Consider the following 14978-nt stretch of genomic DNA (forward strand, 5'->3'; position numbering starts at 1 on the left):
TGCGATCAACAACTCGCTCGTCACGCTTCTACCCAAAAAGTTTGGTGTCACCCGCAAAAAAAGAAGAAGAAATGTTTGGTGTCGTGGATTTACAGGACTTTCAGCCAATTTGCTTGATCCATGGGTCGGCGCGCATCATCGTGAAGGTACTCACGAATCCGGTTGTGCTGGAGCTGCCTCTCCTCATCGAATCCCACCATAGCACGTCCGTCAGGGCCGTGCACTTCATGGTCGTGCAAGCTACTGCCCGTGGGCTACATGCCATTTGCATGACGACATGCTTGATCAAGCTTCACATACAAAAAGCTTTTGCCCAAGGTTCTTGTCAGGATATGTTTTGATCCGAGGTGGGTCTCGTGGATCAGTGGATTACTATCAACATAAACTACATGGATTTTGGTCAACGACATCCCTGGGCACAAGTTACACAATGGTCAGGCCGAGTCTTCGGCAAGGAGATTCCCTCTCGCCGTTGCTCTTCTTATTAGTGATGGAAGGCCTCGAGCAGTTGCCCAAGTTCGCGGCGACTCACAGATTGCTGGCACCTTTGGCAAGGAGGGGATTATCCCATCGGTTATCGTTCTTCACAAATGATGTGATGATATTTCTAAAGTCAGAGCCTAGTGATGTCGACGTTTGCGCGACAATCCTGCATGACTTTGGTGTTGCTTTAGGTTTGCGAATTAACCCAGCAAAGTGTAACGCTATCCATATTTGTTGCTCTAAAGATCGGGTGGGCTTACTCCGCGATGGGATGGGATGTAAAGTGGAGAATTATCCTATAAAATATCTGGGTCTACCATTGACGATCAAGAAACCATACGACGCACAATTTCAGGAGATCGTCGACGGGGATCGCTAGGAAGTTGCCAAATTAGTGTGCAGTTCTATGTGCAAAGTAACTTTTACCAAAACAATATGTTGGAGAACCTTTGTTGTACCTGTGTTGTTTGTAGAGAGATAGAGATTCAGCATATGTACTTCTGTTTCCGATATTATACTCCAGCGACACTATTGTGTGTTGCGCAACGCACGAAGGGTGCGCGGCTTTGGTCACGTGCCAGGGCCTTCAGTTCTGCTCCCGGGGAAGGAGAGAACAGAGAAGATAGAGTCGCTTGTCTGGCTGTGCGCCACCACTGTTGGAAATATGCCCTAGAGGCAATAATAAAATGATTATTATTATATTTCCTTGTTCATGATAATTGTCTATTATTCATGCTATAATTGTATTGACCGGAAACCGCAATACATGTGTGAATACATAGACCACAACATGTCCCTAGTGAGTCTCGAGCTGACTAGCTCGTTGATCAACAGATGGTCATGGTTTCCTGACCATGGACATTGGATGTCATTGATAACAGGATCACATCATTAGAAGAATGATGTGATGGACAAGACCAAATACTAAGCAAAGCACAAGATCGTGTAGTTCGTTTGCTAAAGCTTTTCTAATGTCAAGTATCATTTCCTTAGACCATGAGATTATGCAACTCCCGGATACCGTATGAATGCTTTGGGTGTACCAGACGTCATAACGTAACTGGATGGCTATAAAGGTGCACTACAGGTATCTCCGAAAGTGTCTGTTGGGTTGGCACGAATCAAGACTGGGATTTGTCACTCCGTATGACGGAGAGGTATCTCTGGGCCCACTCAGTAATGCATCATCATAATGAGCTCAATGTCACGCCCAATATGCGATACTATCCTAAAGAGACTCGAAGGTCCCACCAAGGATAGAACCACATATTGAAACACTTTTGCAAGGTGGATGTCATTACATCAACATTACATAATAGATGGGGATACATACAAAAGACATACAATGCCACATGAATACAACATCACAATACATAAGAGCATCACCCGACTACGGATGAAACACAAACAGAAACTCAAATGACATCCACCCTGCTAGCCCAGGCTGCCGACCTGGAACCTATCCCCTGATCGACGAAGAAGCAAAAGAGAACTCCAAAACAAGCGAACATCGCTCTCGCGTCAAGATCATCGCATAACCTGTACCTGCAACTGTTGTTGTAGTAATCTGTGAGCTACGAGGACTCAGCAATCCCATTACCATGGGTATCAAGACTAGCAAAGCTTAAAGGGAAAGGAAGGGGTAAAGTGGTGAGGTTGCAGCAGCGACTAAGCATATATGGTGGCTAACATACGCAAATAAGAGCGAGAAGAGAGCAAATGGAACGGTCGTGAAGCTAGCAATGATCAAGAAGTGATCCTGAACTCCTACTTACGTCAAACATAACCCAAAAACCGTGTTCACTTCCCGGACTCCACCGAAAAGAGACCATCACGGCTACACACGCGGTTGATGCGTTTTAATTCGGATCTGGTGTCAAGTTATCTACAACCGGACATTAACAAATTCCCATCTGCCCATAACCGCGGGCACGACTTTCGAAAGTTTAAACCCTGCAGGGGTGTCCCAACTTAGCCCATGATAAGCTCTCGCGATCAACGAAGGATATACCTTCTCCCAGGAAGACTCGATCAGACTCGGAATCCCGGTTTACAAGACATTTTGACAATGGTAAAACAAGACCAGCAAAGCCGCCCGATGTGCCGACAAATCCCGATAGGAGCTGCACATATCTTGTTCTCAGGGCACACCGGATAAGCGAAGCGTACAGGAACCGACGTAATCCAATTTGCCAAGGAATGGTCCCGCACGGTGCTCTAGTTTGGACCAACACTCGGAGGAGCATTGGCCCGGGGGGGGGGGGGTAAATAAAGATGACCCTCGGGCTCCGAAAACCCAAGGGAAAAAGGGCTAGGTGAGGCAAATGGTAAAACCAAGGTTGTTGCTGGAGGAGTTTTATTCAAAGCGAATTGTCAAAGGGGTCCCATAAATCACCCAACCGCGTAAGGAATGCAAAATCCGGGAACATAACACCGGTATGACGGAAACTAGGGCGGCAAGAGTGGAACAAAACACCAGGCATAAGGCCGAGTCTTCCACCCTTTACCAAGTATATAGATGCATTAATTAAAATAAGAGATATTGTGATATCCCAACATAATCCTATCCATCATGGAGCAATCTTCAACTTCACCTGCAACTAACAACGCTATAAGAGGGGCTGAGCAAAGCGGTAACATAGCCAAGCAACAGTTTGCTAGGAAGGGTAAAAAAGGTTAGGGGCTGACATGGCAATTTGGGAGGCTTGAGGAACAAGTGATAGGTAGCGCAGCAAAGCGATATAACGAAGCAACTAGCATAGCAATGATAGTAGTGAGATCAAGGGTAGCGGTCATCTTGCTTGAAATCCTACTAGGAAGAAGAACGAGTCCATGAAGAAGATGAACGGACGTAGTCGAACGAATCCTCACAATCGCAACATTACCAGAACTAAAAAGCAACACCGGGAAGAAACCAACAACATGTTAAATGCACAAGGATAAACTTGGCATGATGCACAAACAAGTATGATGCATGTTCGGTTTAATGAGGCATGGCATGGCAAAGTGCAACAAACAATACTACAAGTTAAGTGGAGCTCAATATGCAACGAGTTGCATATTGCCGAAACACCACATCAAATATTTAGTTCTCTCTTGTTTATGTACCCAAAAATATTAAATGTTGTTAAACATGGCAAGAGGTGAAGCATAAATAAACTAACTATTTAGGCAAGTTTAAATGATGCCGGAACAACAAACAACAATTCCGGAAAATCCCCATATGCAAATTATGAATTTGGTACTGTTCTGCCCTAAACCATATTTTAGAGTTGTTAAACATGCAAAACAATGCCACCAAGTTAATCTATGCATCTTCACCCCATTTACATATAAAGTTTATTTAAAACCGAGTTACGGTTATTTAGTTATGAAATAAATCATTTTAACATGGCATTTATGCAATATTAAACAAACAACAAGTTTAAACATTTTTAACATAGATGAAAGTTGCATATTATGAAACTAGATGAAAAACTAAGCATTTTGCATATATAAGTTGTTTTAATCCGATGCATCGTTTGTGAGATTTTAAATGCATGAACATGAGGGTTTTTCTGCAAATCTGTCATCTCTGGAAAATTAGACAAATTCGCAGACGGAGAAGAAGAAAAAAATGCTATCGGGCCAATACTGGAGCTACAGGAACTGGGCGGCTCACCAAGGGCCAAGGCCCAGTCGATGCAGAGGCTGGAGGAGGCCGGCTGGCTTAGGTTGGGCCTTGGAGGCTTGGCTGGAGGCGATCGAGGCCTCATGGTCCACGCGTGCACGGTCAACGCACGCGGTCGAGCGCTCGTTCCCGAGCTGTTGCTCGATGCAGCACGAAGCAGAGGCGGGGAGCAGATGCAACGACGGCAGCTTGGCACGGGCAGGGCTCTGGCGGCGCTGCTGGCGAACTGGGGACGCTGGGACCCAAAGCAGAGGAGCGGGCGCAGCTCTGGCGGTGGGGCTCACCGGCGACGACGGGGCCTGGCGGCGCAAGCGCGGGGAGGCGAGGGCGGCTACTCGAGTAGAGGAGGGGTCAACGTGCGCAGTGCGCCTCCTCGTTCGATGCAGGGGAAGCAGGGCGACGGCAAGAGAGGAACCGGGCGGAGGCGTCCCGATCCGACGGCTGGGAGACAGCAGCAGCGGGTGTGGACGGGGAGGTCGCGGCTTGCAGCGTGCAGAGCTCTGGTGCTTGCACCTTGGCGTCGAACGGGAGGCCGCAAGCGCAAGGGGAGGCTTGGAACACCAGATCCGACGCAGGGGAACGGGAGGAGGCCAAGTTCGTCGTTGGAGGCGGCATTCGACGATTTGGCTGTAGAGGGGAGCTTCACGGGGCGCCATGGTTGGTCCCTGGAGATAGAGAGAACCGAGAGAGAGATGAGGACAGAGTAAGGAAGAAAGGAGAAGGGAGCAGGGGCAACCTGGAGCTGGAGGGCGTCGGGAAGAGGAGAAGCTCTGCTCCGACGAGCTGGGTCTCGGTGGCATGGCGGACGGCAGGAGCTGGTCTCGGGAGGAGCTTGGGTATGAGCAGGGGACGCGACCTGGCCTACGGGTGGCACGAGGCCGAGGGGCTCGAGGGGTTGGTCAGGCGGGGCTGTGGTGGTTGGCTCGCTGGGGAAAACGAGAGTGAGAGGATTTTTGGATGGGGAGGGGATCCCGAGGAAGGGGAGACAAGAGGAGTGGCGGCGGCGGAATGAGGAGGATGGGACAAGCTGCCTAATTTCTAGGGTTGGATCATGTGTATATATAGCAGGTGGATTTGGCTAGGGACTATCTCGTCCCTCCGATCGTGATCGGACGGTCGAGAAAATAAAAGGTAGGGAGTCCAAATAAAAAAAACGGAGATGTTTTATAGATATTTGGAGATGATCCGGACCCATTGGTCATGACAACCCGGGTCGGGTCCGGGAGAAGTTTCGGACGCGCACGAGGGGTTTGAGTAAAGAGTAGAGGGGTCAAATGGCCAGACAAGAGGGAATCGAAAACCCGGTTAGACTCGGATCGGTCAACGAAGGCAAGGGGGAAACGCGGCAACTACGAACAACTACGAGTTTTATGAAAACATGCAAATGTAATGCGCATGATGCTATGAGATGAGAAACAAGACATGAACAAAATGCAAAACAAAAGACAAAAACCCAACCACGGAGGAAAAATAAATCACATAGCCGGAAATGGCAAGAGTCGGAGTTACGAATATGGAAAGTTGTATCCGGGGCGTTACAACACTCCACCACTACGAGAGGATCTCGTCCCGAGATCTAGGATGGCACTGGAGGGAAAAGGAAGAGGAAGATAAGAGGTAAACTAAGTTGCTTCTTCGACAAACGAGTGAAACCATGAACCTTGAGAGGTTGAGCAAAATGAAAGAAAGAAAACAACGAAGATGAACAAAGTTGAAAACACTCCGTTAGAAACGAGGAACAAGGGATACGACAAGAACCAAGAGGTTTAGTGATAAGACAGATATTAAAACCACTCCGACTGAAAGAAGAAGGAAAACTTGATAAGATGAAAAGAACTTGAAGAGATGACACAACACTCAGGTTAAATGGATAAACATGAAAAGAACACGATCCTCACAATTCGAGATGATGAGTGAAGAGAGCAACATCACCATGCCTCCGGAAGAAAGAATAGAAGATAAGTCATTGAAATAAAAGAACGGAGAAGAAAATGCCAACTTCTGCCACAAACACTACAGGAAACTTCTAATTTGCCGTCTGTGAGTGGCTTTGCCGTCAGCTTTTTGTCGGGGTAGACGGCAAAGAAACTTTTGCCATCAACTAATGACGGCAAAGTATGCCTGACGGCAAATCTCTACTTTGCCGTCTGTCTGCGAGGCAGCTGACGGCAAAGATAGCAAAAGAAAGATGGCAAAAAAAACACAAGACGGCAAACGGGCTCTTCGCCGTCTGTTATTTTTCCGGGTGACGGCAAAGGGTGGACGCGTGTCCAGCATAACGGGTGGTAACGGTGCCCTGGGTTTGCCGTCTGTTTTTATAGTCTGCTGACGGCAAAGTCAGTATCTTTGCCATCTTCCTTCAACCCTGATGACGGCGAAATAATAGAAAAAAGAACTGGCACCGAGCCTGGCTTTGCCGTCTCCTTTTCTTTTCCCGTGACGACAAAGAAAGTAAATTGTAAAAAAAGAAAACCCCTCCCCCCCACCCGACCGCATCAGACCCCGCTAGCGCTAGGTTTCTGCCCGTCCCCGCCTCCACGGTGCACCGCGCCGCCGCCGCCCGTCCCCGCCTCCACCGCGCCGCCGCCGCCCATCCCCGCCTCCACCGTGCCGCCGCAGCTGGTCCCCGCCTCCACTGCGCCGCCGCAGCTGGCCCCGCCTCCACCCTTGTCCACTGCGCCCCCCACCATTCCTCCTCCAATGGCGCGACCGCCCCCTGGTAGTCCTCCCCTGCCCTAGCGCCACGACTGCCATTGGTAGCACCGCCGCCGGCTCCCTCCTACGCCTCCGCAGCCGCTGGTCGCCACCGAAGCCGGGCACCACCTCCCCCTCTGCCCTCAGCCCCTCTGCCCCATGCCACGGTGAGCACCGCTCCCATCTCTGTTCGTACTGTTTTAGATGGATAGATGTATGGATTGCAGTACATGTGGATGGATGTGTAGATGGATGATTTGCTAACGGAAATTCAACTGCCTATCATGAACGACACAGAAGACATGCTCTCTTTTTTATATGAAGGAAGCACTTGCGTTGCTTTCAGTATGTGATATGAAAAAATTGCAAAACAGTACAGCAGTAGTCAGATTCTCTCGTACAATTTCTGTCATATGAAACAACAGGGAACAAATCATGCAAAACTACTGCTGTTGACAAAAAATAACTGGCTTTGCTGCACCCTGAAGATCGACTTAAAATTTGGCACTGGACTTAACCAACACAACACTTCTTCTGATAAACTGAAGCAAATTTTTTGATTGATGCTCCTTAGGAAATTAAATGCTCAGTTTCTTGCTTATTTTCTTTAGGTTAGGTTTTGTTGAACTACAAGATGATGTTGATGATGTTTTTATTAGATTGTTCTGCGAGTGCTTATGTTGGTTGTGCCGGTGCTTTTCATGTGCAGGGTTTTTCTCTTCACCTCCAGGAGCACTGTCTGTCCTGTTGCCATTGCCATCATCATTCGACTATACCGCCTCTACGGTCTAGGGGTGAGCTTGTCTGTCATCTCCTCCCCCTCCCCTATTTTCTTCGTTCCGGTCGTCGTGCCGATGCCACTAGATTTTATTTTCATGTCAAGTCTCATTACCTAGGCGTCTCCCGTTCAAAAGGGTGGCATCTATAAATATGCATGTCTTTGCATATTTATAACCGTCGTCCTTTCGAATTGTCCATGTTATCCATGGACAGCCCGAGTATGTGTAGATTGGGTTTTGTTTTCCGTGCTCTACTTCGGTCCTCGGCAAAATTTCGTCAGGGCCACCTTGTTGATCTCCGGGTGCACATTCTCTTGGCTTGTTGTCGAGACGTGTATCTAGAGAACAGCGGGGAGGTGCTGCCGAAATTTTGCCTCGGACCGGAGTAGAGCACGGGAAACGAACTCAATCTACACGTACTCGGGTGGGATTAGGACCCATCTTTACCTATTAGAGATAGGATTCAATCCATGAATGCCTGTTTGCCTTTTATATGGTAAAAAATTAAAACCATGGCGTAAATAATATGACAATGGTAATTAGTTGTGCATCTAGTCTTAATTACAATATACATATCTTGATGAATATGAATTTGGTGCCCCTACTCTCAATGCAAGTACCAATATGGATGATCGTGAGTGGATGTACACTGGCCACCCTAGTCAGGCTCGCATGACCACTGAATGGGTGACAAAGGCCAATGAATTTGTAGAGGCATCATTTGCTAGAGGGCAAAGAAAAAGTTGGTGCCCCTGCTTGAAGTGTGACAACGGCAGAGAACAGGCGAAGAAGACGATGTGTAGGCACCTGCAGAAGCATGGGTTTAAGCGTGGGTATACCCGGTGGACCGTTCATGGCGAGCCTGAACGTAGAAGAGAGGAGGTGGTGCGTCGGCGAACCGACAACAATGGTACCGAAATCGTTGACATCGTAGATGACTTCAACGATGCACGTGAAGAGGGATCAGAGGAAGAACCGGAGGACTCTGCGAGGGCCTTCTTAGAAATGCTGAATTCCTCACAACAACCTCTTCACGACCACACAAACCAATGTCAGCTGGATGCCATTGCACAAGCAATGTCTATAAAGACCCAGTTCAACATGAGCAAAGATTGCTTTAATTCGATGGTGACATTTGGGGTTGCTCTCTCCCCGAAGGTCACAAACTAGCTAAAAGCTAGTATGAAGCGAAGAAAATCCTTCGTGCACTTAAGATGCCCTATGAGCAGATACATGCTTGTCCAAACGGATGTGTCTTATTTACGAAAGAGTATGCGGATGACAAGTATTGCGCTAAGTGCAAAGCCTCTAGGTATGTTGAGAGAGACCTCAGTGATGGTACGAAGAAGCAAAGCAAAGTCCCCGCAAATGTTCTTCGATATTTTCCAATCTTGCCAAGAATTCAACGTCTTTACTTGAACGAAGATACAGCCAAACAGATGACATGGCACAAATATGGGATAAGACGCGACAAAGATGATCATGGGAGACCGATGTTGATACACCCGTCTTGTGCCCAAGCATGGAAGAGTTTCGATCGAATACATCATGAGAAAGCAAAAGAGGCAAAGAATGCACGAGTTGCCATCGGACTCGATGGGTTCAATCCGTTTGGTATGGTGTCAAAGACATATAGTTGTTGGCCCGTGTTTGTTGTTCCCCTCAACCTCCCCCCTAGCGCCCTAATGCAATGCAAGCACATGTTCCTGTCGTTGATAATTCCAGGGCCCAAGTATCCGGGGAAGAATATAAGTGTGTACATGCAACCACTGATAGATGAGTTGAAAGAAGCTTGGGTGAATGGGATATGGACATACGACGCTGCTAGCAAAAAGAACTTCACAATGCATGTTTGGTACCAGTACTCACTTCATGACTTACCGGCGTATTCACTTTTCATGGGGTGGTTTGTGCATGCGAGGTTCCCATGCCCAAGGTGCAAGGCAAGCATGTAGTGCCGTTGGTTGCAGCATGGTCGCAAGTATTCTTGCTTCGATTTTCATAGACAACATTTGCGTCCTGACCATCCATTTAGACAAGACAAGAAGAACTTCATGAAAGGTGAAGTCGTTGAACACTCGGCACCACCTGAGATGACGGGTGAACAAATTCTTGATCAACTAAATGCTCTCCAGCCTGATCCCAAATGTCCAGGGTATTTCTTGGGATATAACGAAGAACACGCGTGGACTCATAAGCCATGCTTATGGGATCTCCCCTACTTCCACCAGCTTGAGCTTCCACATAATATTGATGTAATGCACACTGAAAAGAATATCGCCGAGGCCATTTTGGCACATTGTTCAACATTGCTGAGAAGACGAAGGATAATACTAAGGCTAGACTTGATGTAATGAAGCTATGTGCTAGACCCGAACAAAACTTGCGACAACCCGAGGGCAAGAAAAACTGGAGGACGCCAAAGGCAAGGTTTGTTCTTACTAGGGAACAAAAGAAGGAGATACTCATGTGGTTCAAAACTTTGTTGTTCCCTGATGGGTATGCAGCGAACCTTATGAGGGCAGTGAATCTTGATAAATTGAAGCTCAACGGGATGAAGAGTCATGATTGGCACATATGGCTTGAGCGGTTAATGCCGGTGATGATTCGAGGCTATATCCCTGAGGATGATTGGGAAGTATTGGCAGAGCTTAGCTATTTCTTTTGTGTTCTTTGTGCTAAAGAAGTATCTCCTAGTGTGATAGATGAGATGGAAGAACGGGCCCCTGAGTTGCTCTGCAAGCTAGAGAAGATCTTTCCACTAGGATTCTTTAATCCGATGGAACATATTATTTTACACCTCCCTTTCGAGGCAAGAATGGGTGGCCCTGTGTAGAATCGTTGGTGCTATGGAATTGAGAGAATGTAGAAGACTCTTCGAGCTAAATCTAGAAATAAATCTAGAATTGAAGCCTCCATAGCCGAGGCATTCTTGGCGGAGGAGATTACAAACTTCACGACATCACGCTATGGGGCCAATATTCCAAGCTTGCATAATGCAAAGTCTCGATACAATACTGGCGACCCTAAACATGAATCCAAGCTCAGCCTCTTCAAAGGGCAACTCGGACCTGTGGGTGCTTTTGGTTCAAAGAATTTGGATCCGAAAGAGTGGAAATTTCTTACATTGTATATCCTCACCAACCTTCAAGAAGTGCGGCCGTACATTGAGTAAGTGTTGGTACATTATGTAACATTTACTCACATGTTTCTCTCTTAACTCCGCTCATTTCTCATTGGGCAGTGAATTCATTGCCCAATTCTCGAATGGAGGGGTCGAACATGATTCACTCGAAGAGTATGAGCTTCTTGCTGGTGAAGGAGACGGCAATTATGGTTTCATTTCTTGGTTCAGAGAAAAGGTAATGTATACTTCTTGGAACACTTGAAGTTGGTATTACGTGCGACTAATACACCTATCCTTCCCTCTTAAACTTGTAGGGTACGTCAATATTGGACAAAGAGTTGAAACAAGTTGCTAATGGGTTTGACTATAAGGTCGGTACATTTGATAAATACGACATCAATGGGTATCGCTTCCGCACACATGGAAATGAGGAATGTCGGGATGTTCTAAAATCAAGAAACACGGGAGTGTCGGCTATTTGCAATGGAGTTGAGTATTATGGAAGCCTTGATGAAATATACGAACTGCATTAATTTGGTGCAAATCCTCCGAAAGTCGTTGTCTTCAAATGCCATTGGTTTGATCCGGAGAAAGTTAGGCGGAGGGATGATATTGGGCAAGTCGAAATTCGACAAGACAAAAAATTAGAATGTGAAGATGTCTATATTGTGGCTCAACAGGCGACACAAGTTTTTTATCTCAAGTACGCATGCCAAAAGAAGTACCTTAAGGGTTGGGATGTCGTGTATGATGTGCCGCCACATGGTAAACATCCTTCCCCCAATGAAGAGGATTATCAACCTCACATCGACCCTAACACATATGATGGAGAGTTCTTCCAAGAAGAACATGGGCCTAGAGGCCGTCTCAACATCCATCCACGCATGGAAGTACACATTGACAGTGAAGAAGAAGAAGTCGAAGAGGAAGAAGAAGAGGTTACAAACGTGGAAGACCTCTCAATGCTTGAACGGTTACGTCTAGGCATTGCCGATGAAGGTGACGATGACGGTCAACATGAGGACAACATCCTTGACGACACGTATGATACTGATGATGAGGCTAGAACTGACCTTGAAGAAGAGACGGATTGTGATCCAGATGATCCCGACTATTTTTAATCGTAGTGTTGAACTGTAATGTTGATTTTGTACTAGTTGCTTTACCATGACCCATATGACGATCTCAAACATGTTGTAATGTTGAATTTGTAATACTTTTGAACTTATGCTTATCTATTTGAAGTATAATGTAGTTTTTGTACTATAATTGCCTGGTAATTCTCATTGCATATGTTTTTTGAACTTGTGCTTATTTATTTGAACTATAATGTATTTGTACTACAATTGCATTGCTAATTCTCATTGCGACAATTGTTTGAACTTATGCTTATTTATTTAAACTATAATCTTGCATTTGTACTAATTGCTTTACTTTTTGTCATAGCAGGTGAGTGAAGCATGGTGGGCCCGCAAAGGAAAAGCCCTCGCTCCCCCTAGCGAGATCTTTTCTTGGCAGTTTTATCGCCGATCCCCCGCCTTCCTCTCATCCTCAGGCTCATCGAGGAATAGGAAAAGTCCGGGGAAGAGGTGCACGTGGAGCAAATGCTAAGAAAAACCCGGTTCGGCCTCCCTCGCCACCACCTGTCGTGGCATCGCCTGAGGATGAGAGGGTGGAGGACGAGCCGGTGTCTCACTCCCCCGTGTCTGAGAGGGTGGAGGACGAGCCGGTGTCTCACTCCCCCGTCTCTGAGAGGGTGGAGGAAGAGCGGTTGTCATCGGAGGCCTCTGACGAGGAGGTCCCGACCTCTGACAAGGAGGCCTCGACCTCTGATGAGGAGCATGCTGGTTTCATCCAAGTTGAGGAGGGTCGGTCCGTGTACCTACGTGGTTCCTCAAGCCTCCCGGAACGAGGGATTCCTGTGGAGCAGAGGCCATGTATTGCTCCATATGGAGAAACGTAACTAACTTTGGCTTCCCATTTTCTACCTTCAATGTATGCAACAATTGCTAATAACTTTGGCTTCTCATTATGTAGCGGGTGGAAGAAAGCTGGAGCTAGCAGGGGAAAGTACCGACTCGTGAACGGCGTCCTTGGGAGCCTCATTAAGGAGCATTACCCTGGCATGGTTACTTTGCCTAGGGATGGCAAAGTTCCGGAGCCAGCACAGACATGGGACCACTACAAAGCCTATGAGGATATTGGTGTAGCCAACAACGTCGAGTTTCGCAACAAAGCCGAGCGGGTCTTTGCCGAACTTTGGGTAATCATTAAGTTTCCCTCACACTATCTAGAAAACTATATTTACTTTATTTTTCTTAACAGAATGCTAGCAGACTACAATATTACAGCAGTAGGAAAACTATCTAGAAAACTTAGATTTAGATTTTACTTTATTCTCCTTAACAAAATGCTAGCAGACTATAATACTACTGCACCAAACTAATTTTCTCTATATTTGCAGGATTTCTATAGATGCGAGGATGGAAAGTTGGAGGAGGCTCGAGCGGTTGTCAACGGACATTGCCCGAAGCTTGTGCGTAATTTGATGCATGAAGCGTGCCCTTTAGCCGTCCGCAAATATATGGCAACTCAAGGCTATAAGAGTCTTGATAAGAAAGCCGGTAGGAGACTCCGTCTTGAGAAGGACAAGTACATGCAGGTAAAGCATATTCATGCTTGTTATTTCCTTAACAGGATGGCACTCAATTTCCTATTGACGTATATGAGATGCAATTGATCAAGTAGGTTACTCCGAGATGGTGCGTCGATAAGGGGGAGTGTTGGGAGCGGATCATGGACTATTGGTGTTCCAAAGAGTATAGGGCGAAAAACAAAGATTATAGAAATCGGCGAGGCGCAATGCTGGATCCACCACATCATCAAGGCAACTTGAACGTTATGGAGTACGGTGAACGTTGGGTATATCTTACTTCCCATATCGATTTGTTCTTCATAAGCTTTTTCTTGTCATACATGTTGCCAATCCTTGTGATGAAATCTTAATCATGTTGCTTTGGTTGCAGGCGTCTCACCATAATGCTCCACTGCCCAACCATTTCGTCTCGTATGCTTTGGCCCATAAGGCACCGTACAGAACAGCCACGCCTTACGATGAGAATGACACAGCGTCCGCGTACTCCAGCAAGACCGCCTACGATCGGATGGAGAAATTTAAAGGGATGGCAAAAGAGTTGAAAGGGCCCGAGTATGATGTGACAACAGAGCCTCTTGACCACGCTTTGGTCATGATCTCTGGAGAAGGCATGAAACATGGCAAGGAAGCAATTGCAGGAGGCATGTTCCCGAGCTCCTCCCGTAGCTCTCTCCTGAATACAAAGCTCGGTTATGTATCTCAAAATCCTCTACATATAAACGCTCGACTCCAGCTATGGTTGAGATGGAGGTATTCTATACAAGTCCTTCTATATATGTTTGTTTCTTACTTACTGTTGGATTGAAGATGCAATTGCCATGCCATATTTTGCAGGCCCGACTGGCGGAGGAGAGGCGAGTGGTGGCAGAGGAGAGGGCGGAGGAGAGGCGAGTGGCGGTGGAGGAGAAGGTGGAGGAGAGGCGACTGGCTGATGAGAGGACGCAGCAAGCGGTGCAGCAGGCGGTAATGGCACAAACTAGTCAATGCTTTGCAATGTTTGCGGTTAGTTCCTTAATTGCCAGACACATACATAATCTTCACTCAATCATAATCTTCTACTACCAGTACTTAATCTTCACTCAAACATAATTTGCAGGCTTATTGTACCCAGAATGGTATGCCCGCTATGCAGATGCCTCAATCAGGCCATGGATCTAATGCTGATGGATCTTCACATGCACGAGGCCCAAGCGACAACAACCTTGGTGGTTCTCCGAATGTTTGAGATCGAGTATGGTTAGTGTGTTCTCCGTTTCAAACTATAATCCATTTGAAAATTTTCAACCATGATCTTAATTAACTATATGCATTCTTGAAGCTATTTATTTTCATGATTTAGAGAACACTTGAAGATATTCATGATTTAGAGACAAGTAGCTACTTATTTTCATGATTTAGAGACCATTTGAAGATCTCCATGATTTAGAAACTTGTAAGTAGAGACCGTTTGAACCATATAAAGATCAAACTTATAAGTAGAGACAAGTAGAGACCATTTGAACCGTTTCAAACTATAATCCATTTGAACAATTTCAACCATGATCTTAATTAACTATATGCATTCTTGAA

General features: G+C 46.5%; 1 long non-coding RNA gene across 1 annotated transcript in view; it reads left to right on the plus strand.

The window, feature by feature from the left end:
- Positions 1-14376: 14376 nt before the first annotated feature.
- The window catches only part of LOC119281733, a 28682-nt gene continuing 28080 nt past the window's right edge, over positions 14377-14978 (plus strand). Inside the window, exons 1-2 of the long non-coding RNA XR_005138526.1 lie at positions 14377-14411; positions 14506-14645. This is a non-coding gene — a long non-coding RNA (uncharacterized LOC119281733). The remainder of the gene's footprint in view (positions 14412-14505; positions 14646-14978) is intronic.

Source organism: Triticum dicoccoides, chromosome 3B (genome assembly GCF_002162155.2).
Source record: "Triticum dicoccoides isolate Atlit2015 ecotype Zavitan chromosome 3B, WEW_v2.0, whole genome shotgun sequence".
NCBI classification, from domain to species: domain Eukaryota; kingdom Viridiplantae; phylum Streptophyta; class Magnoliopsida; order Poales; family Poaceae; genus Triticum; species Triticum dicoccoides.